Below are 26,559 nucleotides of genomic sequence, written 5' to 3' on the forward strand. Positions count from 1 at the left end.
GTACTGGACACACCCATTGTGCCTAACCCACACACACTGCTTTCATCAATCCCACCCACCTCCAAATGGTTCACGGTGATTGACCTAGCAAATGCCTTTTTCAGTGTACCCCTACATCCTGATTGCCAGTATTTGTTTGCTTTCACACATGAGGGTCAGCAAAATGCCTGGTCTGTGATGCCTCAAGGTGCACAAAATAACCCCTCTATGTTCACCCAAGCCATGATGACTGTCTTGGACCCCTGGAAGATGACACATTCCACTGTCGTTCTCCTACAATATGTGGATGACCTTCTCCTTTGTGCTGACACTCTGACAGAAGCTCAGACAGAGTCCATCTCCTTACTACAGTTCCTGGCGCATAATGGATGCAAGGCATCGAAGGACAAACTGCAGTTCTGCAAGGAGAAAGTTGTATTTCCCACCAAACCAAACACTTGACGAGGACAGGAAAACAGCTGTACAGAATATGCCCCTGCCAACCAAGCCCCCACAGCTGCAGACCTTCCTTGGCCTTGTCTCCTACTGCCGTCCCTGGATCCTCGATGCCTCTCTGCACATGCAACCTCTGTATGAATGCCTCAAGGTAGATCCCTTCAGCCTGACCAAGGAAGTCATTGATGGATTCTACATGCTAAAGACTGCCATCACATCCTCTCCGGCCCTAGGACTTCCAGACTACAACAAACTATTCTGCCTGTTCATCATGGAGAAACAAGGCCATGCAACTGGAGTCCTGACGCAGCTCCATGGAGGTAGACAATGCCCTCTTGGGTATTACTCTGCCAGACTGGACCCAGTGGCCCGTGGAGCCCCAACTTGCATGAGAGCTGTGTTTGCAACCCACCTACTTCTGGACAAGACATCTGACGTCATACTGGGCCACCAACTGAAGATCATGGCACCTCATGACATTACTGCCATCCTTGCCCAGACACAGCCAATGCTCTCTTCTGCTTCCAGACAACGTTACCATCTCCAGGTGTGCTGTCCTTAACCCAGCTACTCTCCTTCCCCTGCCAGGGGGAGAAGAGGGTGAAGACCACATCTCTGACACGTCAGTGGAAGCAGTAGTCGACTCTGAAATGGCCTAGCATGATTGTCTCGCCCTGATGAGAAAGGAAACCTCCGGATTTGACTCAGTCACTGATGTGTCTTTGGAAAATCCTGACCTGACGCTCTTTGTGGATGGATCACAGTATGCAGACCAAGAAGGCTGATTTCACAAGGGTATGGCAGTAGTCACAGAAGATACTGTGCTACTAGCACAACCATTACCCCCATCCGTCTCTGCCGAGGAAGCAGAACTGCGAGCCTTGACAGAAGCATGCAAGATGTCTCCCCAATGCACAGCCACAATATACTCTGACTCACGCTATGCTCATGGTGTTTGTCATGACTATGGACCAATCTGGAGGGCAAGAGACTTCATCACATCCAATGGAACGCCTGTCAGACATCACAAAGCCATAGAAGAATTAATGGAGTCTTTATTGATGCCAGAAAGAGTTGCGGTGGTAAAAGTAAAAGCACACACTGGAGGAACTTCAAAGGAAGCAGTAGGCAACAGACTAGCTGATGTCACAGCAAAAGAAGCAGCTTTACTACCACTTGACACAGAAGCAGCTCATCTTTTCTCTCTCAAGGACTCAGAAACAGAGGAAAAGAAGGAGCCCTGGGAGAAGACACTCTCCACACTCCAGAAACAAGCATCCAAGGAAGAGAAGGACCAATGGACCCAAGATGGAGCCACAGAAGACGCAGACACCTGATGATGAACAAAGGAAAGCCCTGCCTACCAAGAGTCCTCTACCCTATGGTGGCCAAATGGGCCCATGGCTCAACTCACCAGTCCTAGGTCAAGATGCCAACCTTGTCTGCCAGTACTACCATGCACCAGGCATTTCAACAATAGCCGCCAACATCACAAAAGGATGCCTTGTCTGTGCCCGATGCAATCCAGGGAAAACAGAAAAGACACCCTAGAAATGCACACCCAGACCCCTGTACCCTTTCCAGCACATACAGATAGATCACATACAAATGCCACACTTCAGGGGGTTTTGAGTATGCCTTAGTGGTGATAGACATATTCTCAGGGTGGCCAGAAGCTTTTCCGGTCAAGAACCAATCGGCAAGGACCACTGCGAGAAGGTCCCAGATCCAGAGGCCAGTGGCCACTCTTCGTCCGCCTGATACTTATCCTTTACTTAGTTCAACCAGTAGTCAGCCTCCAAGGGGCAATCACTCATGAGGAGGGTATGGTGACTTTCTGGTATAATGTTTCCACCCCCAGGGTAACATATCAATTTGACTATTGCCTCATAGTAGAATGCCCAGGCCCCATGGGACAGTTTGTTATTTGGTTAGGCACCCAATTCATCTGTGTCACCACAGCTGAAAGGGGGGAAGGGTCAAACTGTGAGGACTGGGCACATGTTGGATGGAACACCGGTGAACATAATTAGGGATATCAACCAATCCCAGCCTTAGAGCGAAGGGACAAGTGGGGAGCCAGCCTATTTTCCCGCATGACCCTGACCAAAGCCCCTTTTAAAGGCCAGAGAGCCTTTCCAGGCCTACCCATCCCTGCCACCCACTGCCCCAGAGAGGGATGCATAATTCTCTACCTTACTATTGACAACCCCTCAGAGAATGACCAAGGGTTATACATATTAGGCTCAAGTACAAAAGTCGGTAGAGCAGGGGAGGGTGACAAAATGGGTAAATTCCGATTGAGAAATCTTGAATCCAGACCACCAACTGAAGAGATAGATGAACCAGTACCAGGGGCTAAGTTCCTATTAGATTTGACATATGAAGAAGAACTTGCCATAGAAACAGGATTTTCTGACTCCAATATCTGGCTCGAGTGGGTGAGATATACTGCCACTAATGCAAATCGCTCCTCATATATAGCCTGCCCCACCGCCAGACCCCATTTAGGCACAGTACCTTTCCCAATTAACCCATGGGTAGATGAGAAGGGATTCCTGTATACTCTATCTCTATACATGAATAATCAACCAGGTGATTCACAGAAATGCCAATCCATATCTCACCTATACCCACTTCACCAAATTACCGAACCAACACTCAACCCTGTTCAAAGCAGTTAAAACTGGTTTGAATCACTGACTGGTGACCAACTTACGATTTTACTTAAAAAAAATGCTTTGTCCCAATTAATTTGCACAGCACTGTATTGAAGTTGAACCGCACTTCACAATGATAGGTCAGACCGGGACACAAAAGGATGGCTGCCCCTCACTTTGACACACCTTCGGAAGAAGCTGACGTCGAAACGCGCATCGGGGTGAGGGGACGCTGTGCGGAACACTTACACTGCCTTTACATCCTTCCAAGGTAATGTAATACTTTATACTATTCATGTCTGGTTATGGGATTTGAGCCACTTTATATGTATGGCACATGCAGCACTATATCACTTTATGATACCACAATTGGGGACCTTATCTTAAAATTAGCTGTATTATCAGGCATACTTAGTAACTGTTATTACACCTCAATAGGGAGAATCTATATGGCAGATTCCATCTCTCTCATACCCCTCGCCCCAGCAACAAACGTGGTGGAGGACTTGGCTTGCTCCTGTCTGATACCTGCTCCTTTGCCTCAATTTCGCTACTACCCTCCGCCACTCCTCCCTCGTTTGAGGTGCACTCCATCCGCATTTAGTCCCCTGCCAACCTCCAGCTGGCTGTCATCTACCCCCCCCCAGAGCTAGCCATCTCCTCCTTTCTCGACCACTTCACCACCTGGCTATTTCCTTTCTGCTGACATCCCCACTATCATCATGGGTGACTTCAACAACCCCACTGACACTTCCACCTCAGCTGCTTCTAATCTTTTATTACTGACTGCCTCCTTTGGCCTCACTCAGTGGTCCTTAGCAGCCATTCACAAATATGGCCACATGCTGGACCTCATCTTCACCCGCCTCTGTTCCCTTACTAATCCCACTAAATCACCCCTCCCCGTGTCTGACCACAACTTACTAACATTCTCTTCCCTCTCCTCTCCCAGTGCACAACCGCCCCTCCACAAACTCACTCGCCCCCGCAGAAATCTCAAACACCTCAACTTACATTCACTCTCTGAATCCTTTCTCCCTCTTACAGACATAGCTTCCCTTCATGAAACAGATGTTGCTGCCACTTTTAATAACGCCACAATAACAGCAACAGTTGATTCAGCCGCCCCCCTCACGCATAGCAAAATTTGTACAATCAACAGGCAGCCCTGGCTGTCCAGCCTGACCAGAGAACTGAGACGGGCTTCCAGGGTCGCAGAGTGAAGATGGAAGAGATCCCGCTCTGCCGAGCACTTCATCGCATACAAGCAGTTCATCACCAGCTTCAAGTCCACGCTTACTGACTGCCGCAAAACAAACCTACTTCTCATCTCGCATATCCTCCCAGCTTTTCAACACTTTCAATTCTCTACTTTGTCCCCCATCACCTCCTCCCTCTCCTCTCATTTCCGCTGAAGACTTTGCTTCTTTCTTTAAGCAGAAGATCGATACGATCAGAGAAAGCTTTGGCCCGCAGCCCCCAATGCCCCTCTTATCTGCTCAGCCCTGCTCTTCCAAAACCAGCTTCTCCACCATGACAGAAGATCAGCTCTCCACCCTTCTGTCAAGATCACATTTCACTACTTGAACGCTTGACCCAATTCAGTCCCACCTCATCCCTAACCTCGCCACAGTCTTCATGTCAACCTTAACACACCTCTTCAACCTCTCACTTACAAATGGTGTCTTCCCCTCATCCTTCAAATATGCCCTTATCACACCAATCCTCAAAAAACCCTCCCTCGACACATCCTCTGTGTCTAGCTATTGCCCAATATCTCTTCTCCCTTAAGCCTCAAAACTACTGGAACAATATGTCCATCTTGAACTGTCCTCCCACCTCTCCTCCTGCTTCCTCTTTGACCGCTTGCAATCTGGCTTCCGATCACATCACTCAACCAAAACTGCCCCATGTAATGTCACCGATGACCTACTCACTGCCAAGAGCAAGTGACACTACTATGTTCTCCTTCTCCTGGACCTGTCTTCTGCCTTTGACACTGCAAAATCCCACAATGTCTGTCTGCAATTTCAGCTTTCTTTTCTACTCGCTTTCTAAAACTGAATATGGACAAAACAGAATTCATAATCTTTCCTCCATCTCACTCTACCCCTCCACCAAACCTATCCATCAATGTCAATGGCTGCTCTCTTTCCCCAGTCCCGCATGTTCGATGCCTCTGGGTGATCCTCGATTCCACTCTCTCTTTCAAGCCACATATCCAAGCCCTTGCCTCCTCCTGCCGACTCAAACTCAAAAATATTGCCTAGATCCGTGCATTCCTTGACCATGAAAGCACAAAAACACACGTGCACGCCCTTATCTCCCGTCTCGACTACTGCAACCTCCTACTCTCTGGCCTCCCTTCTAGCACCCTGGCACCACCCAATACATCCTAAATTCTGCTGCCCGACTAATCCACCTGTCTCCTCGTTATTCCCCAGCCTCTTCTCTATGCCAAGCCCTTCACTGGCTTCCTATTGTCCAGAGGCTCCAATTCAAGACCATATCTATGACATACTGTTAGGAGTCTGATTTCTTCCTTCCCTATGATGAAATCTAGACCCTTACATGCTGCAGTCTCCTGCGTTTCATCTACGGTAGAGGAGATTGCAGAGGACAGTGCCTTGCGGCAACTCTCTCCAGAGGCTAAGTCCTCTGTTCCCTCCACTGAGCATGCTCATGGGACGAGCTCCCATTGGAGTTCGGGAGTCACATGCTCAGGTCCTGTGTCTAATCCTATTGGCTCCTCCTGGAGCCTTGGAGACTTCTGGAAGGTCCCGTTTGGTATAAAAAGTGCGCATGGCTGTTCCGCCATGCGCTAGTATTTCATACTTGCTGCTGTATGTATGGTGATGGATGCTTGGACTGGTGACTGACTTATTAAGAAACCCCTTCCCTCTGATAATACGATTGTGTGAGTGTTTGGGTTCAGCCAGTAGCAGCATATGCTCCATCTTGCTCAGCAGCTTAGCTTCTGCATTGCACCAGCGTTATTGCAGCGCCTTGCCAGCGGCTCAGTTTTTGCCTCCCTGCAGTTGCAGCTTTCTCTGCGTCCGCGGTTGCGACGCTTCGCACCTAATTTGACGGTAGGTCTAGACGGAGTATTCCTGCTGTTTAAGGCTACTCCTGTGACCGCGAATACCGCGACTATATCGCTGTGTGTCTGTGACTCTGAACAGACTCAGCGTTTAATTTGAGCTTATTTGCCTGCAGCTCTGTGAGCATAACAGAGCTTGCTTTTGTGCACTGGGTGCCGTCTAACCCTTGTGCACATTACCGCCTTGTGCTCTGCCTCTCTAGCAGCGGTTTTTCCATCCACCACACTGTGGACCCTGGGTGGCGAAGGCACTTTATTTATTTTTTATTTAGTGTCTTCCGCCATTCCTAACATAATACTAGCGCCAGGGTCTGGCTAGAGATGGCAGATCAGCAGCAACTGGTGCAGTGTGTGTGACAGCTCGAGGCTCGCTTGACCACCCTTGAGAGGTCTCTCGCAGCCGCGCAGGCCACAGATGCTGCTGTTCAGGCACTCACAGATGCCGTGGGGCGTATGTCTGTGTCCTCCCTTGTGCCGACAGTTACCCACCTCCCGCTGCCCAAAAAATTGTCTGGGGATGGCGCCTCCTGCAGGGGTTTCATCAGCCAGTGCTCTATATACCTGGAGCTGCTGGCTGCGCAATTCCCTACAGAGCGGGCTAAGGTGGCCTTCATTATCTCCCTACTGCTGGGCAAGGCTCTGGAATGGGCTACGCCTCTATGGGAACGTGGTGACCTCGAGATTCGGACTGCGGCCAACTTGCTAACAGCAATCAAGCAAGTATTTCTCGGTCCTCGGGTCACACACGATGCGTCTCTGCAGCTGCTCGCCCTTACTCAGGGGTCGCTCTCGGTTAGCCAGTATGCCGTCCATTTTTGGACAATGGCGTCCGAGTTGGAATGGTCCGACAGAGCGCTTATCCCTGTTTTTTGGCGAGATCTAGCAGAGCACGTGAAGGATGCTCTCTCCACTAGAGAGATCTCCACCAGTTTGGAAGAGCTAATTTCCGTCTCCTCACGTATCGACCTCCGTTTTTCAGAGCGCAGTATGGAGAGGGTTCACTCCAAGCGAAGAGCTGCCTCAGCTCCTAAATTTTTTGTACCTCCTGAGCTGTCTGAGCCAGAGGTTATACCCCCTGGGCCCATGGAGGTGTCTTGTACCGATCTCAACACAGACTCTGATCAGGAATCCATTTGCGGTTGTCCCCATGTATGTGCGGTTTCTCCGAAAGCCAGCTCCCCGCAATGGTCAGAATCTGAACCGGTCACCGAGACTTTTGTCCCTCCTCATCTTAGGGCTCAAGTTCTCGCATGGGCGCATGCTTCCCATGCGCCTCAACATCGAGGTTACATGCAAATCTCGAAGCTCTTGGTCGGAGTGTATTGGTGGCCTCATAGAGCTCGGGATATTAAAAAATGTATCCAGGCTTGCACTTCAAGTGCCCAGGTTAACCTTCCTAAGCGGAGAGTGGTGACGGTCGCTGATTCGCGGCGGCGTTCAGTTGCATCGCCAGCTCCTGCCATCTCCCTGGTGTCTCTGTTGAAAACTGGTGACTTTTCTTCCACTGATGCCTTCCAGGTGTCCCGTTTTACTGTAACACCTACCAGGACATCAAGCTCACCTTCTGGTTAGTTTGAGCCCAGGTTGATGGTTCGGAAGGCTCAGGGAGGAGGGGGCCCTAGGAGGGGGGGCAATGTTAGGAGTCTGATTTCTTCCTTCCCTATGATGAAATCTAGACCCTTACATGCTGCAGTCTCCTGCGTTTCATCTGCGGTAGAGGAGATTGCAGAGGAGAGTGCCTTGCGGCAGCTCTCTCCAGAGGCTAAGTCCTCTGTTCCCTCCACTGAGCATGCTCATGGGACGAGCTCCCATTGGAGTTCGGGAGTCACATGCTCAGGTCCTGTGTCTAATCCTATTGGCTCCTCCTGGAGCCTTGGAGACTTCCGGAAGGTCCCGTTTGGTATAAAAAGTGCGCATGGCTGTTCCGCCATGTGCTAGTATTTCATACTTGCTGCTGTATGTATGGTGATGGATGCTTGGACTGGTGACTGACTTATTAAGAAACCCCTTCCCTCTGATAATACGATTGTGTGAGTGTTTGGGTTCAGCCAGTAGCAGCGCTAGCGCCAGCGCGCATATGTTCCATCTTGCTCAGCAGCTTAGCTTCTGCATTGCACCAGCATTATTGCAGCGCCTTGCCAGCGGCTCAGTTTTTGCCGCGCTGCAGTTGCAGCTTTCTCTGCGTCCGCGGTTGCGACGCTTCGCACCTAATTTGACGGTAGGTCTAGACGGAGTAGTCCTGCTGTTTAAGGCTACTCCTGTGACCGCGAATACCGCGACTATATCGCTGTGTGTCTGTGACTCTGAACAGACTCAGCGTTTAAATTGCGCTTATTTGCCTGCAGCTCTGTGAGCATAACAGAGCTTGCTTTTGTGCACTGGGTGCCGTCTAACCCTTGTGCACATTACCGCCTTGTGCTCTGCCTCTCTAGCAGCGGTTTTTCCATCCACCGCACGGTGGACCCCGGGTGGCGAAGGCACTTTATTTATTTTTGATTTAGTGCCTTCAGCCACTGCTAACACATACAAAGCCATCCACAACCTATCTTCTCCATACATCTGTGACATGGTCTCCCGGTACTTACTGTGGTGTAATGACCACTGTGTCCACTAGGGGGCGCTGTGTGGATGTCCCAAGAGAGAGGATGAGTGGCAGAATATGGAAGGACCGTTATGTATCTCAAGGTGGGTGGCCTTGAGATGGAGACTGATGCGTGTGTTGAGCAGCAGTGATACTGTGAGGTGCTGTGTCAATGTGTCAGGGAGAAGTCTCCAGATAACTAGGGAGATGGGCGGGCCTAGTTGCCTACAAACCCACCCAGGGGGTGTGTTTAGAACACTATGGTAGAGTGTGTATGAAAGTGTGAAGGACCTGTGATGAGGTCATAGCCATGTGACCCGGTGGGCATGGCTACGGACCATATATGATGGCGAGGGTAGGTCACATGGGGGAATGCAGGGACCTGGTTGAGCCAGAGCGGAAGGTCCCACTAGGAGAGGTGTCTCCTGGCTCACAGCATGTGAGGTGGCTGTGAGCAATGGCGATGTGTGCCTGAGAGTTCCCTGGAGGGAACGAACATGTGCGGGATGGTGAAGCCACATGAGGAACCCTGACGGGTGTGGTAACGCTGAGGCTGAAGAGCCTGTGCCATGGACATGTGCATAACCTGTGTGACTACAGGATAACCAGAGTGAAGCTCTGCAATGGACGCTAAGCTGTTGCATATTGCTGCTGTGGGTTTATGATGGAGGAATAAACCGCATGGCCTATGTTATGGTTTTATGAAAACCCAGTGCTGGATGTGTTTTATTCGCTGCCAAGTGAGTTATCCCCTGCTTGAATGACAGTGCTACCTCACAATTGGTGGAGAAGGCTATGGGCAGTGCCGGCAACGCTGAACCAGGCGGGCTGACGGTTGTGAAAGCCGTGTGATGTGCTGCTGACTGGCCACATGTGTGAGCAGAGCCTGTGATGGCCTGCATTTTGAGAAGCCACTGTCCGTCTGTGGTTCTGGAACCGTGGGGCGGCCTAGTGAGTAAGGCACTGTCCGGATCGGTGAGCCCAGTGCGACCGCTTCCCCAGGAGAAAGAGACTGGTGATTTCTAGGGTGTCTCTGCAGAGAAGAGGTACCCGAGGACCTGTGTGGGCGACACAGGTAGCGGACTGGTGTTCGTGTGGTACTGACCTGGGTCAGTGAGTAAGACGGTGACCCGTGTGGCCGACACAGGTAACGGACAGGTGTTCATGTGGTACTGACCTGGGTCAGTGAGGAAGACGGTGTACCTGGAGGGTTCAGTGAGGAAAGGTCCTGGAGGGTCAGCCCTGGGAGAAGAGTCGGATCCTAGGAGCACGTGTTGTGACCTTGGACCTGGTGAGGCGCGAGTGTTGGGCAGTCTCAGGTGGAGACAGATGTCCTGAAGAGCACCCACCGAGCCCCTGGACCTGGTGAGGCCGGTGTGTGGGGAGACCCTGGGTGGAGGGTCGCTCCCTGAATCGCACACGGTGCACCCTGTGTGTTGGACGGTCTCAGGTGGAGACAGGAATGTCCTGAATAGCACACAGACAGGACACGTTAGTTTTGTGTGGTGTGTTTTTTTTTCTTCTTTTCTCAACTCAGCCTGCGGTGGCTCAGTGGGAGTCAAGAAGGGGACAAGCGGCTTGCTGTAACTCGGCGGGGTTACGAAGGGGACAAGCGGCTTCCTGTAACCCAGCGAGGTTACGAAGAGGACACCGGCAGCTGTGTGTGAATGGCAGCCGGTGGTGTCAGTGTTCGGTGACAGCAGGAGCTGTGGTGTTGCCAACAAGGACTTGTGTGGTATCATGAGAGACATAAACTGTGTGGTGTGAACTGTGGTCCGAGAAGACTTGTATAACGGACATGGGGAAGTCCCGAAAGGGGGCGGTGGCCCAATTCGGGGTGGTAGCCCAAAAGGGGGTGGAGTCCAAGAGGGGGGCGGTGACCCAAATTGAGGTGGTGGTCCAGAAAGGGGCCGAGTTTGAAGAAATGGCAGCACTGGTTGTCTCAGTGGGTATGTCTGGGAAACTGCAGTGTTTGTGTATGTCGTTTCCAGAATGTGGAATATTCTTTCCGGGTGATGACTGGCCGGAAGTGTGTACCGTGATGCTACGCCGGGAAGGAATCTTGGGACTCTGGGGTCAGGTGACTCTGGTAGGAACTCCTCTCACTTTCTTTCTGACCGAGAAAGTGGTCCAGGTTCACTGTAAACATAGGGTCACGGTGAACTATGCGGTAGACAGGGTAATGTTTGAGGGGCTCGGAGGCAGTGAGTGCCAAGGTGGCAGTATACCATCAGACTTAGTGTATGCCTTGGAGTGGGGCCAGGACTTTGTCAGGTTTGATGACATATGCCAGGAGGGTGGAGACATTCCCACTGTTGGGCTAGCCAATACTAAGACGGTGACAGCTCCTGACGTGGAGAGGTCAGAGGTAGAAGTGACCCGGAAAAGGGGAACGTCGGCCCAACGGACGGACCTGACATCGTGTGATAAAACTGACGTTGACCTGGCGGATAAAACTGTTGGAGTGTTCGCACGGTTAATGGGTAGCTGGAGGGATTGCTTGGCAGGTCGGGGTGACTCAGACTCTGGGGGTGACTGTGGCTCTGAGAGAAACAGGGAGCACAGACTAGAGGAGCTAGAGAAAGAAGTCTTGGAGCACAGAGGTCACCTGTCCACCTGGCAAAGTGTGAGCAAGACCCTTAGGGAAGAGTTAGAAGAACTCAAAGAAACTGTAAGAGATCTTCGGCAGGAGAGGAAGTTGGACTAAGACTTACGGCGGGTGAGCGCGCGTGATAACAAGACGGAACTGCCAGTATCCATCTTGACAAAGGGTCATGAAGAGATAAAATCTTGTGAAGTGGGTGAGCTAAGAACTGAAGAAGACAGTCACCCGGTCGGGTCAACTGTAGTGAGGGAAGTGTCCGTGGTAAAGCCAGAGCCTTCAGTCCAGGAAGAGAGCAAGACCACGACCTTCCAGTCTGTGATTGATGTACCAGAAGACATGCAAGAAGCCTGTGCTGAGGAAGGTGTGCATGAGGCTTTCAAAGATGCGGTCAACGCGTGTAAGGTGCACTGGGCACCTGAGACTTGGCAGTTGGTGATAGTATCAGCCAGAGAAGATACGTCAAACCGAGTAGCTGTCCTGAAAGAAATGCATCTGCAATGTCTCCACGCCAAACAGCTGATCAGGCGGAGTAATGTGAAGGCTGCTCAACGCCTAGAGTTAGCAAGGGAGGCTATGGATCGGCTAGGTCTGTGGAAAGATGTGGTTCCGGTACCCAAAGCTCTGATTGGGAGAATCATTGGAAGATCCGGGAAGGTAATGCAAGACCTTGTGAATATCTTCGGTGTGGTGAGGATCCCTCTGGATGATGAAGACCAGGCATCCAGTGAAGTGGGTAGGATTCCCATCATGGTGGTTGGCTCAGTGGAGAGCCTGAGAGACTTTAGGATGCTCGTGGAGTATCGAGTGAGGTACCTGCAAGAAATTGAGCAGTTGAGGCTGGACCGTCGGTGAATTGATAAAGAGGTATGGAATACCAGGTGGCGGCCACCTTCAACCCAAGATGTAAGCACCCAAAGGGTTCCTCCAAGTAGTGACATGGCAGGTGTCCGAAGATTGTCAGCAAGTGGCAGTTCAACGGGCCGTGCGAGGCGGAGAGACATTAGTTCCTGTGAGACGCTGAATGGGTCAGATTCAGGCCAGACAGTAGGCCCGATTAAGACTGATGACCGTATCAACTGGGAGAGCCGGTCAGTGGGAGAAAAGTCAGGTGACGAAGCACACAGAAGGAGGGTGGTGACGAAACAGTGTCTGATGACGCAGACAGACAGTGACTGGAGGGCTAAGGATCAAGGCCAATATGCTGACCGCTGGGGGCAGGGGAGGCCTAACGCAGAGAGGAGGCCGTATGACAGATGAAGATGGTTCTCTCGACCTGGGGGGCAAGGTGTAGTGAGTGCCCTGTCTCGAGATCCTGGGGTGAAGCTGTGTGTTCAACCCCACAGGTTTGAACAGAGGGGGGAGGTATGCGGTGTAATGACCACTGTGTCCGCTAGGGGGCGCTGTGTGGATGTCCCAAGAGAGAGGATGAGTGGCAGAATATGGAAGGACCGTTATGTATCTCAAGGTGGGTGGCCTTGAGATGGAGACTGATGCGTGTGTTGAGCAGCAGTGATACTGTGAGGTGCTGTGTCAATGTGTCAGGGAGAAGTCTCCAGATTACTAGGGAGATGGGCGGGCCTAGTTACCTTTACCCTCCCAGGGGGTGTGTTTAGAACACTATGGTAGAGTGTGTATGATAGTGTGAAGGACCTGTGATGAGGTCATAGCCATGTGACCCGGTGGGCGTGGCTATGGACCATATATGGTGGCCAGGGTAGGTCACATGGGGGAATGCAGGGACCTGGTTGATCCAGAGCGGAAGGTCCCGCTAGGAGAGGTGTCTCCTGGCTCGCAGCATGTGAGGTGGCTGTGAGCAATGGCAATGTGTGCCTGAGAGTTCCCTGGAGGGAACGAACATGTGCAGGATGGTGAAGCCGCATGAGGAACCCTGACGGGTGAGATAACGCTGAGGCTGAAGAGCCTGTGCCATGGACATGTGCATAACCTGTGTGAGTACAGGATAACCAGAGTGAAGCTCTGTAATGGACGCTAAGCTGTTGTATATTGCTGCTGTGGCTTTATGATGGAGGAATAAACCGCATGGACTATGTTATAGTTTTATGAAAACCCGGTGTCGGATGTGTTTTATTCGCTGCCAAGCGAGTGATCCCCTACTTGAATGACAGCGCTACCTCACATTACCTAAATGCAACCTTCAATCCGCTCAAGATCACCTTTACTCCCCTCTTATCTCTTCCTCCCACAATCGCATACAAGACTTCTCCCGTGCTTCCTCCATACTCTGGAACTCTCTACCCCAACACATCAGGCTTTTGCCTACCAAGGAAACCTTCAAACGGAACCTGAAGACCCTCCTCTTCTGACAAGCCTACAACCTGCTTTGATCCTCAGTCTGCTGAGCAACTGCAAGACCAACTCTACCCTCTCCTAGTGTATCATCACTCATCCTTGTAGACTGTGAGCCCTCGCGGGCAGGGTCCTCTCTACTTCTGTATTTGTGTGTGCCTTGTTTTGCTCATGTTTGTTGTACTTGTCTATATTTGCCCCTTTCTCATGTAAAGCGCCATGGAATAAATGGCCTTATAAAAATTTATAATAATAATTATAATCTGTAGTGACTTTTTAATATAATTCAATATATGGTACTTATTATTTAACCCTTTTGCACACCATTATAGTAATAGTGCAACAGAGTATTTTACTCATTATAATTTATAATTTGTGATTTTTATATAGTAGAATTTTGGATGCATTAGGGTATTAGAGCACCTTATTTATATGTCAATTGCGATCTGATCCTTCTCTTAGTACAATTATCACGATTGTTTTTAACCTCTTCACGACCGCCCACAGTAGATAAACGTTGGCGCTTGCTGGGCTTTGTGCAGCGCCGACGTTTATCTACTGTCGGCGGTTTTGTGCCCCCCGGGACCCCCTCATACCTTATAACGCGGGGATCCCGGTGCACAATGCATGCTGGGACCCCCGACGTCATCGAGACCTGATTGGTTCAGGTCCTGATGACGTCACGTCACAGCAGCCAATGAGAGAGATCGCTGGGAAAGCTGCTTGTTTCCCGGCGATCTCCCTCATTATAACGCGACTTCTCCTCTGAGCTCATGCTGACAGATGAGCAGAGGTGAAGCAGCGTTACAGTGTGACTAGATCGCTGCCTGGCACAGCTGATCACTGCCTGGCACAGCTGTGTCAGGCAGCGATCTTGTCACACAGTAACGCTGCTTCACCTCTGCTCATCTGTCAGTGTGAGATCAGAGGAGAAGTGGCGTTACTATGTGCCGGGCAGCAATCTTGTCACATAGTAACGCTGCTTCTCCTCTGATCATCTGCCAGTGTGAGATCAGAGGAGAAGTGGCGTTACTATGAGTCAAAAATACAAAAAATAAAAAACACAAAAATAAAAAAAAAGTAAAGAAAAAAAAAGCAGGTAGGCAGGCTAGAGGCTAGGTCTAGGGTTAGGTCTAGGGTTAGGTCTAGGGTTAGGGCTAGGGTTAGGGCTAGGGTTAGGGCTAGGGTTAGGGTTAGGGTTAGGGCTAGGGTTAGGGCTAGGGTTAGGGCTAGGGTTAGGGCTAGAGTTAGGGGTGTGTTGGGGTTAGGGTTGGAATTCGAATTGGGGGTTTCCACTGTTTAGGTACATCAGGGGCTCTGTAAATGCAATATGACGCCCGCAGACCATTCCATCAAAGTCTGCATTCCAGAACGTCACTACTTCCCTTCCGAGCCCCACCGTGTGCCCAAACAGTGGTCCCCCCCCACATGTGGGGTACCAGCGTACTCAGGACAAATTGGACAACAACTCTTAGGGTCCAATTTCTCCTGTTACCCTTGTCAAAATAAAAATTGGGAGCTAAAAGATCATTTTTGTGGAAAAAAAATGATTTTTTTATTTTCACGGCTCTACATTATAAACTTTAGTGAAACACTTGGGGGTTCAAAGTGCTCACCACACATCTAGATAAGTTCCTTGGGGGGTCTAGTTTCCAAAAAGGGGTCACTTGTGGAGGATTTCCACTGTTTAGGCACATCAGGGGCTCTGCAAACGCGACATGACACCCGCAGACCATTCCATCAAAGTCTGCATTCCAAAACGTCACTACTTCCCTTCCGATCCCCACCGTGTGCCCAAACAGTAGTTTTCTTCCACATATGGGGTACCAGTGTACTCAGGACAAATTGGACAACAACTTTTGGGGTCCAATTTCTCCTGTTACCCTTGTGAAAATAAAAAATTGGGGGCTAAAAGATCATGTTTGTGGAACAAAAATGATTTTTTATTTTCATGGCTCTACGTTATAAACTTCTGTGAAGCACTTGGGGGTTCAAAGTGCTCACGACACATCTAGATAAGTTCTTTAAGGGGTCTAGTTTCCAAAATGGGGTCACTTGTGGGGGTTTCCACTGTTTAGGCACATTAGGGGCTCTCCAAATGCGACATGGCGTCCTATCTCAATTCCAACCAATTCTGCATTGAAAAAGTCAAACGGCACTCCTTCCTTTCTGAGCTCTGCCGTGTGCTCAAACAGTGGTTTAGCCCCACATACGGGGTATTGGCGTATTTGGGAGAAATTGCACAAAAAATTTTGTGGTTCATTTTCTGTTTTTACACTTGTGAAAATAAAAAAAATGGTTCTGAAGTAAAATGTTTGTGAAAAAAAGTTAAATGTTTATTTTTTCCTTCCACATTCCATTCATTCATGTGAAACACCTGAAGGGTTAATAAACTTCTTGAATGTGGTTTTGAGTACATTGAGAGGTGCAGTTTTTAGAATGGTGTCACTTTTGGGTATTTTCTGTCATATTGACCCCCCAAACTCACTTCAAATGTGAGGTGGTCCCTAAAAAAAATGGTGTTGTAAATTTTGTTGTAAAAATGAGAAATCGCTGGTCAACTTTTAACCCTTATAACTTCCTAAAAAAAAAAAATTATGTTTCCAAAATTGTGCAGATGTAAAGTAGACATGTGGGAAATGTTATTTATTAACTATTTTGTGCAATATCACTCTCTGATTTAAGGGCATAAAAATTAAAAGTTTGAAAATTGCAAAATTTTCAAAATTTTTGCCAAATTTCGATTTTTTTAACATATAAGCGCAGTTCATATCTAAGAAATTTTACCACTATCCTGAAGTACAATATGTCATGAGAAAACAATGTCAGAATCAGCAAGATCCGTTGAAGCGTTCTAGAGTTATGGCCTCATAAAGTGACACTGGTCAGAATTGAAAAAATTGGCCTGGTCACGAAGGCAAAAACAGGCTCAGGCGCGAAAGGGTTAATGCCTGACAATATATATATGGATTTTTGCATTATGTTGATAGACATGAATTTCAGTTCAGTGGATAAGGCTACTCAGATATATGGTTTAGATATCCTTGTATAATGGATGTTCCAGTGTCCTCTCCTTATAGTGTCCCCTACATGACATTTTGTTAGTGTATTTATTTTTGTTTATCAAAAAATGACAAACTAATTTTTTTATTTGGGATCTCTTCGTGGAATTGTATTTCTCTTTTTTAATTACTCTAGGGTGTGTGCACACGGTGCAGATTTTTCCGTGCAGATTTGTCTATTTGTCAGATTTTGCCCTGCGGTTTGACACCTGTCATGGAGCAGGTGCCAAACCGCTGCGGAATCCGCACAAAGAATCAACATGCTGCGGATTTAAATCCGCGGAAAAATCCGCAACATGGGCACTGTGTTTTTCATTTTACATAGACTAAAATGGTACTGTACACCACAGAAGAAACTGCTGCGGATCTGCAGGGCCAAATCCGCCACGGATCCGCAGCAGAATCCGCAACGTGTGCACATACCCTAACGGTTCTTCTTTTTGTGTATTGTAATTTTGTAGAAGCACCCATCTACTAAAAAATATCCTTTTTGGAACTAGTGTGATTAATATTGTAATGTGAGTGCATTAATACACTCACCAACCACCGCTCTCTACCTTGTCCAGTGCCGTTCTCCTCATTTCTGCGATGTCACCGCTCTGCAGACACTCCAAGTCACACTGCACTCTGCATGACCCAGAAGTGGCTTTTACAATGTAAGTCTAAAGGGGGTTTTACACTAAGCGATATCACTAGCAATATCGCTAAAACGTCACTGGTTTTGTGATGTTATAGCGATATCGCTAGCGATATCGCTATGTGTGATACTTACCTCCGACCGGCTCCCCCGCTGTCCATCGCTGATCGCGCGAGATCGGGCAGCTCCATTTCTCATCGGGCGCTTCCTGCTGGGCTTCCTGCTGTGACGACGAACGACGCGTGGAGGCGGGCGGGAGGATGTCAGGATCGCTGTGTGTGAAAGGTGAGTATCGTGCGCTGCGTCGCTGCTGCATCGCTGTGAGGTCTTTCTGTATGAAAGCTCACTAGCGATCATTTAGCGATGCACCAGCGATCCTGACCGGGTCGGATCGCTGGTCGGATCGCTGGTGCATCACTAAATGTAAAAGGGCCTTAAGAATCAGGAAGTCTAGGTAGCACTGGAGAGCTGGAGGAAGTCAGCGCCTGCCCAGGAGTCAAGACGGGGGCTTACTTGTTCCAGGGAGAGGACGTCACTGCGCAGGGGAGTGACACAGACCTGACATCCACAATTACGCCTCAGACCCAGAGACCCATGACCGCCGTAGCCCCACTTCTGATTGCGGCTGCGGCATGTACGCTGCCAACCGTGGCCGCCAATGCCCCACTCTGTCTCGCGGATGCGGCCTGTATGCTGCCAGCCGCAGCCGCCACTGCCCCACTTCGTCCCGTGGCTGCAGTCTGTACGCTGCCTGCCACGGCCACCACTGCCTGACTCCATCCCGCGGCTGCAGCCTCTACGCTGCTACCCGCGGCCGCCACTGCCCCACTCCGTCCCGCGGCTGTGGCCTGTACGACCGGACTGCGGGACCCCCTGACTAAGCAAGTGTTGCGGGAGTGAGCACGGGTGAACCTGCATTTGACCTTCTCAGAGATAGGGAGTGAGACATGCACCCGTGAGCAGGATCAGGGGGTGACAGTCCCCATGGGGAAGGTCCGGAGTGCAGAAGCCTCCGCGGGCGCTATCAGTGAGCCCCAGTGGGTGGAAGAAATGCGCCAAGAGCTGAAGAACATCAGAGGTGAATTGGCCGAAGCTGCGAGTAGCTGGCCAGGGCCCAGCGCGGCCACCTGGAGCCCCCGTAATCCCCTGGGTGGCTGGTCTCCGCGATACCTCACTTGCTTTGATTGTGATAAGGTGGGCCACTTCGCTCGAGAGTGCCCCTCGGCGTGGGAAGTACCTGCCCTGGTTGCCATTAAACTAGAGGGCTCTGAGCTGGGGGGATGCCGTTCGGAGCCAGAACCCACAATGCGGGGTGGTGGAAGTCCCGAAGATCTAGTTGCGAAGTGTCTGCTGATTTGGGCGGAGTTCAAAAGCGACGTGGTATGTTGCTTGATGGATACAGGGTTGCAAGTCACCACCATGCCAGAAACTTACTATTGGCAGCACTTCCCTGAAGCCACGAGGCCGCAGTGGGGTTCCGTGATAAAGCTGGTGGCCGCCAACCACTTGCCGATCCCCATCGTTGGGGTAGCCTGGATGCAGATCTCGATGGGTGGCAAGCAATTAGGCCGATGAGGTGTGGTCCTGACTCAGGGGGACCCAGGCGAGAAACACGCTGTCACCCTGGGCATGAATATACTAAAGGAGTTCGGCAGTCCTCAATGAACCCGCCCAAGAGACTTTGAAACAGTGAAGCCCCCGCACACGGCAGGGGCAAATCTTTCAGCAGCTGGTGCAGGGGGCACAAGTCCAAGAGGCCTGCCAGGCAGGGGTGGTGCTGGGGAGAGTGGTTGCACCTGCGGCTCCCCAGCTCGTGCTGCCACCAGGACAGACAGTTGTCACTCTGCCCGTCCGGGCCCATGTTCCACTGGAAGAAGTACAGGTGCAGGTGGAGCCATACTTCTCCGAGCACTTACCCTCCAGGCTCCTGGTGGCTCGCGCCCAGTCCACCATGCGGAAGAGGACTGCCCTCGTGCGCTGTGTCAACCTGGGGGACCAAGACATTGTTCTAAAACCCCGCACTGAACTGGTGAAACTGGTGAAACCAATGGAAGAGGTGCCCCTGACCCTGACATAATAACTAGGCATAAGTGTAAGAGACCCCTGGGCTGTAACTGTACATTCTATTCAGACCATGGGGCCCTCGCGTGAGCAAGTGGGGCGAGCAATCCTGGAGAAGATGCGAGCGGAACTCTGCAGACTAGGGCCGGCCCAAATCCACCAGATAGAAGCACTCCTGGGCTATTACCGAGAGGTATTCGCTAGTCATGAAGATGACTTCGGGTGCACCACAGCCATCTCGCAAGGCATCCTCACTGAAGGAACAGCCCCTATCAGGGAACGGTATCGGTAGATCCCTCCGCAGCTATACCAAGAAGTGAAGACACTGTTAAGCCAAATGCTACTAAAGGGGGTTATCCAAGAAAGCAAAAGTCCCTGGGCAGCCCCCATCGTGCTGGTATGGAAAAAATACGGCATGCTGTGATTCTGCTTGGACTACTGAAAGCTAAACGCCTGCACCATGAAAGACTCGTATTCACTTCCCCGTATAGAGGAGTCCCTGTCGGCCCTGGGAAAAGCAAAATATTTCTCTACTTTGGACTTGGCCAGCGGATACTGGCAGGTGCCAATGTTGGAGGAAGATCGTGCAAAAACTTCTTTCATCTTGCCCATGGGACTGTTCGAATTTAATCAGATGCCGTTCGGACTGGCCAACGCCCCCGGAACCTTCCAGCAACTAATGGAGCAGTGTCTAGGTGACCTCAACTTTGAGGCCACCCTAACATACTTGGACATCATCTACGCCGCCACGTTCGAGGACCATTTGCAGCATCTGGGCCAGGTGCTCGGCCGGCTCCAAAAGTACGGGTTGAAGGTGAAGCCCCAAAAATCGAATATTTGGGGCATGTCGTCTCGGCCGAGGGCATGAGACCATCTATGGAGAAAGTCGCTGTGATAAGGGAGTGGCCTACCCCTGAGACGGTAAAAGATGTGTGGACCTTTTTGGGGCTGGCTGGATATTACCATCGCTTCGTAAAACACTTTGTCCGAGCCCTAAAAGACCTATTGAGAGGAGCTCCGGCCGGTGCCAACAGCTGGAAGATCCAATGGCGTGAACCTCAAGAGGAAGCCTTTCGAGACCTCAAGGCTGCACTCTCGGAGGCCCCGGTATTAGCCTATGCGGACTTTTCGCAACCGTTCATTCTACACACCGATGGGAGCTTGCACGAGCTGGGGGCTGTGTAGTCACAGATACAGGACGGCAGGGAGAAGGTGATCGCCTATGGCAGCCGGTCACAAGAAGATGAGGAAATTGGTGCCCTATGGCAATGGGTCGCCATGAAACAATTACCCATAGACGATCAGAGAAAGACACTCTCTAGAGACACGGTACTAATGTTCCGCCAATGGGAAAAACTGGTGATCAAGCTATTGTACCAAAAAACGGTGCATCGTGTGGAACCAACCGCGGCATGGCAGGTGGTGGTGCCAGGGGCCCAGCTGGCTGAACTGGCTCTAGAAGCTCATGAAAAAGGGGCTCATTTTGGGGCTCAAAAGACTTTCCAGTGGTAACAACGAATAGCCTACCATCCCCGATTACAAACCGAGGTGGAGGAAGTTTGCCGTACGTGCCGCCAATGTGAGCTAACAAAACCCCCAGAGCAATGGGCTCCTGTAAAAAATGATAGTAACAACAGCACCCCTTGAGCTACTAACATTAGATTACCTAACCATCGGCCTGGCCCATCAGGGGTACGAACACTGCCAAGTTATGGTAGACCATTTTACCAAATTTGCCATGGTTACTCCCACCAGAGACCAAACAGCAGAATCTGCTGCCTATGCTATTTGTGAAAACAAGGGCGGGGGCGCAGACATAGGGCTTCACCTGGTATAAATCAATTAAAATATAAAAGTACTCTGGAGTACTCACCCTTTATGGGTTGTGTTCAGACACAACCACTCTCAACGTTTGTTGCAGTCATATAGCTGCTGCAGAGCTCGTGCAGGTGGACAGCGTCCACTAGGTATCATAAGTTGAGGATCCAAGAAAAGCACTTCTGAGCATCCGCGCTGCTTTAGTGATAAGAATTCTTCAGAAATCCATATAAATCTTTCAAGTTCTTTATTATATGTACTACAGAAACTACGCGTTTCGAGGTGACAAACCGCACCTCTTCTTCAGGTTACAGTACAGAGTTGCCTCTGTACTGTAACCTGAAGAAGAGGTGCGGTTTGTCACCTCGAAACGCGTAGTTTCTGTAGTACATATAATAAAGAACTTGAAAGATTTATATGGATTTCTGAAGAATTCTTATCACTAAAGCAGCGCGGATGCTCAGAAGTGCTTTTCTTGGATCCTCAACTTATGATATGCTATTTGTAAGAACTTTATTCAAGTATATGGCTGCCCCCAACGGATTCACTTGGACCAAGGTGCCTGCTTCCTAGGGAAAGTAATGGAGGAGCTGCATCATTTGTACGGTATTGTCAAATCACGAACAACACCATATCATCCGCAGGGGAATGGGGCCTGGGAACAATTTAACCGGACGCTAATCCAAATGCTACGAATCCTGGAGGACAACCGGAAGACCCGTTGGCCCGAGTACGTCCCTGAACTGGTCTGGGTATATAACAACCGGGTACATCGGGTTACCAGCTACACTCCATACTCGCTACTCTTCGGCAGAGAAGGCAAAGGGATTACAGAGGTGGAGTTGGACCCTGAAGAAGAACGACCATGGGCAGGGATCCCCTCCTGGGTCAGAGATCACAGATACGGTCTGCAAACCTTACATCGACTAGTACACACAAAGCTTCGGGACCAAGAACATCCCAGGAAGGCCCATCACAACCCGCTTAATTCCAAAAAGGGGATAGCGTACTCGTGCGAGACCAGCGCCCCCAGAACAAATTGGGACACCGGTGGGAAGAAAGCCCCTACCGAGTACTGCGCTGAATAAGTCCAGATGGACCGGTGTATGAAATGCAGTCTGAAAAAGAAGGAAACCACACCATCCGAACAGTACACCACAACATGTTACGACTCCGCGGATCCCGAGCAGCCCGGGGCCCTTCCTCAGGCCCCAGATCCCCTGCCAGCTGTTTGGGATGACAAAGAGGATGAAGATCATTCGGTAATACGAGTGGACACTCCTGGGGCCAATGCTCCTATGGCCCCAGCCACCCAACCACCTTCCACCACCCCGGAAGACCTAACCGCAACAACCGAGCCGCAACTCTCCGAGTGGTCTACAGCAGGAAAACCCCCCGAACGATATGAGCAAGATCAGTTTGTGTTGCTAACACGACTGCAGCATCAAGACAAACCCTCGCCCAAGGACTGGCGAGTAAAAAGGATGGGGAAGTGTAGGAGAGAGAGAGCCCGCTATGTAACGGGACGGAACCAAGGCGGCTGTCACCAAGGTTCCCAGGGGGACTGTTTCCGGGGAACATAATTAGAGGACGGACGAGAGACTCTTCTAGAAAGTGTGGGGGTTTACCAATTATAAAAGGAGCACAGGACGCCAGCAGGGGGCACTCGACGGGGAGAGAGAGGGAGCAGGAAGTCTAGGTGGCACTGGAGAGCTGGAGGAAGTCAGCGCCTGCCCAGGAGACAAGACGGGGGCTTACCTGTTCCAGGAAGAGGACGACACCGAGAAGTGCAGGGGAGTGACATAGACCTGACATCCGCAGTTGCGCCTAAGACACAGAGACCCGCGACCGCTGCAGCCCCGCTCCTGACTGCGGCCTGTACGCTGCTACCTGCAGCCGCCACTGCCCCACTCTGTCCCGTGGCTGCGGCCTGTACGCTGCCACCCACAGCCGCCACTACCCCACTCCATCCCGCGGCTGCAGCCTGTACGCTGCTATCCGTGGCCGCCACTACCCTGTTCCAGACTGCGGCCCGTACGTCCAGGCCCGCGGCTGCCACTGCCTTGCCCCCACGTGGGGCCCAAACACTGAGGAACTCTCCTGAGGCTTGTTGTGCCCCTTCTACACCTGGGCGTCGGAATGCCAGAAGCCTGCGACAACTCCCTCGTTGGCTGGGCCCAGCGGCTGAGACGCCGAACGGACACCTCCCAGACAACAACTCTGCAGGACGTCAGAGAAGGATAAGTGACACTCTGTTGGTAGTTGATGATAATCTTAGGACTCGTAATTGGCCATATCGCGGTCATATAGTTACCGGCACCGGCCGGGTAGTTGAAATCGGGTTATTTATGTGTATTGTTGGTTAATTCCATGCATGGAAAACGATTGTTAGCTTGCCAGTTAGCTATCTTACTCATATAAAAAGGTTGAGTTTAAGCTTGCTCCGTCTCCGTCTCGTCACTGCATCCCGTGTACCTGTGAGTACCACAACTGTACTAAACTTGGTTCAGCTTTCATGTACTGGCGATGGTTCTGATCATATACACAAGTAGCTGAGGTCGTTGCTTACCTGAGGCAGTCACTTTTCTGCCAATGTCACCCTACTGGGGTCATCAGCCCGCTGAGTCCACCTCTTTATGCCACAATCGTTCTGCCAAGTCCTCACTTGCTGCCATGATCACTCAGCTGCTGCCGTCACCTTGTTGCTGCCATCACCCTGCTGCCAAAGAGGGCAAGGTAAGGCCCTTATGGATCCAAAAATCATAGGGACTTTTATTGTATAAGAGGGAGGTTACTGTGAAAGCCAAGTATAATGGAAGCAGTATGCAGAGTGTGATTCTGCTGTTTTGGTAGTGCTGTATTCATCTACTGACGGTAGTTGTGTTGCTGCATTCACGTACAAACGGTGATTCTGACACTATATTCATGTATCAACTGTGGTTCTGGCACAAAATTCATGTACAGACAGTGGTTCTAGCATTGCACTCATGTACCGACAGTGGTTCTGATCTTGTACACATGTAGCAATCCATAACGTGCTTCACGGCTATGTTAAAACTTAAAAATCCTCAAAACTTAGCGATTTGAAATTATGAGGAGGATTTGGTGAGATTCTGCTCAGTTTCTGCTCTAAAAACTCAGTTTATGTTAGAGTGTGCTCACACAAAGATTTTTTGGAGCAGAAACCAAGCATAAACTCTACAAATTCTCTAGAAATACTCATAACTTGGTCCCAGTGATACAATAATGTCCTGGTGATGGTTTTGAAAATGTATTCATGGAAGTACCACTTTAATTGTTTTTGCATCCCTCTTGACTGGTTTAATATGGCAATGTGGCCCTTGGGCCAAAAAATATTGTGCACCCCCGAGTTAAAATATACAGTAATTGTAATAATATTGTGGTGAAGTAACTCACTTGCGAGCAGGATGAGGTATCACAGGAACCGTTTCTATTTAAAAGTCTGACTGGTTAATTTCACTCAACATACACCACATCACAGGAAATCTTAAATACAGCCCTTGTCCAGCACAAAGTGAAACATTAAATAAAAAGTACATTAATGCAGGTTTGCCAGCTTGGGTTAAAGTCCAGCCTTTAAGTCCTTTAGCAAAGACACATAATCCTGGAGGCCTGCACATCTCCACACACAGACCATGCACGAGACAAACAGACCTCATTTTACCATCTGAACTAAACCCAAGTGTGGGGTATGTGGGCAGCCAGATCCATCCATCTCTCCAGCTGCCCTTAAACCTGGCACAGCTGCATAACCAAGCCTCTAAGTACTATGTGTACTAGAGCACTATTCCAGGTTTCCATCACAGATGACAACCACCTCCGTGATGCATACCTCTCATCAACTATGTGTCCAGCAGCCACCTTACAATTTATTATACTATGATAGATTGGACTTTTACAGATGCTGCAGTACTAAATATGTAAAAGCAGGATATTCAAAATGTGAAAAATAAAGAGGGAAAGGGAATGGTGATTTAAGTTTTTAGTTTTTTTTTATTTAATTTTTCTTTTTTTAGTACCTTTAAGGGACTTGAGCATGTAGATTGGCTTCACAGTAATAACAAAATGAAAGCCAAAGAGGTCTTCAGCAGGTCACCAGCTGCCATAACAACCCATTAGCATGCCCTACCTAGGTTACTCATGTTAGCAGCATACTGTATTTTGTGGTATTTAACTATTTCAAGCTACTTCACTGAATCCTGCATGTGTCCTACCTATGTTACTCATGTTAGCAGCATATATTATGGTATTTAACTATTTCAAACTACTTCACTGATTCCTGCATGTGTCCTACCTATGTTACTCATGTTAGTAGCATACATTATGGTATTTAACTATTCCAAGCTACTTCACTGAATCCTGCATGTGTTCTACCTATGTTACTCATGTTAGCAGCATATATTATGGTATACATGTATAGTTATTTCAACTTACTATGCTTGTCCCCTTATGCTATGAGGTCAAGTAACTTTTCAAAGTGGTTTATGATGCATGTAGGCCTGGACACTTGTTTATCTGCTCACTACATTTATTGTGTCATGCTGTCTCAATTTAGTTTGATTGATTGCTAACGAGTGAAAAAAAAAGTAAGAGATGTTAGAACTGGCCTCCTATATATTCAGACATAGCCTGGGGAAGTATTTATGCAGGGGGGCATTTATGTAAATTTAATCGAAGTACATTTGATCAAAGTACTTGCATTTATAACATGGCAGTTAGACAGGGCAAGAGACAGGTAAGACAAATTAATAAATCTATTCCCTGTACATTTGGATTACCATAAATATATACCATATACACTCACTGGCCACTTTATTAGGTACACCTGTCCAACTGTGTGTTAAGACTTAATTTCTAATCAGCCAATCACATGGCGGCAACTCAGTGCATTTAGGCATGTAGACATGGTCAAGACAATCTCCTGCAGTTCAAACCGAGCATCAGTATGGGGAAGAAAGGTGATTTGAGTGCCTTTGAACGTGGCATGATTGTTGGTGCCAGAAGGGCTGGTCTGAGAATTTCAGAAACTGCTGATCTACTGGGATTTTCACGCACAACCATCTCTAGGGTTTACAGAGAATGTTCCGAAAAAGAAAAAAAATCCAGTGAGCGGCAGTTCTGTGGCCGGAAATGCCATGTTGATGCCAGAGGTCAGAGGAGAATGGGCAGACTGGTTCGAGCTGATAGAAAGGCAACAGTGACTCAAATTGCCACCCGTTACAACCAAGGTAGGCAGAAGAGCATCTCTGAACGCACAGTGCGTCGAACTTTG

At 49.6% G+C, this 26,559-nt stretch overlaps 1 protein-coding gene across 6 annotated transcripts in view; it reads right to left on the reverse strand.

Annotated features, from left to right (window-relative positions):
• The window catches only part of LOC141065779 (flavin-containing monooxygenase 5-like), an 816,973-nt gene that overhangs the window by 169,650 nt on the left and 620,764 nt on the right, over positions 1-26,559 (reverse strand). The gene's annotated exons all lie outside the window — the stretch shown is intronic.

The sequence above is a fragment of the Dendrobates tinctorius genome, unplaced genomic scaffold (assembly GCF_039654945.1).
Source record: "Dendrobates tinctorius isolate UK_male_01 unplaced genomic scaffold, ASM3965494v1 ptg000012l, whole genome shotgun sequence".
Classification (NCBI taxonomy): domain Eukaryota; kingdom Metazoa; phylum Chordata; class Amphibia; order Anura; family Dendrobatidae; genus Dendrobates; species Dendrobates tinctorius.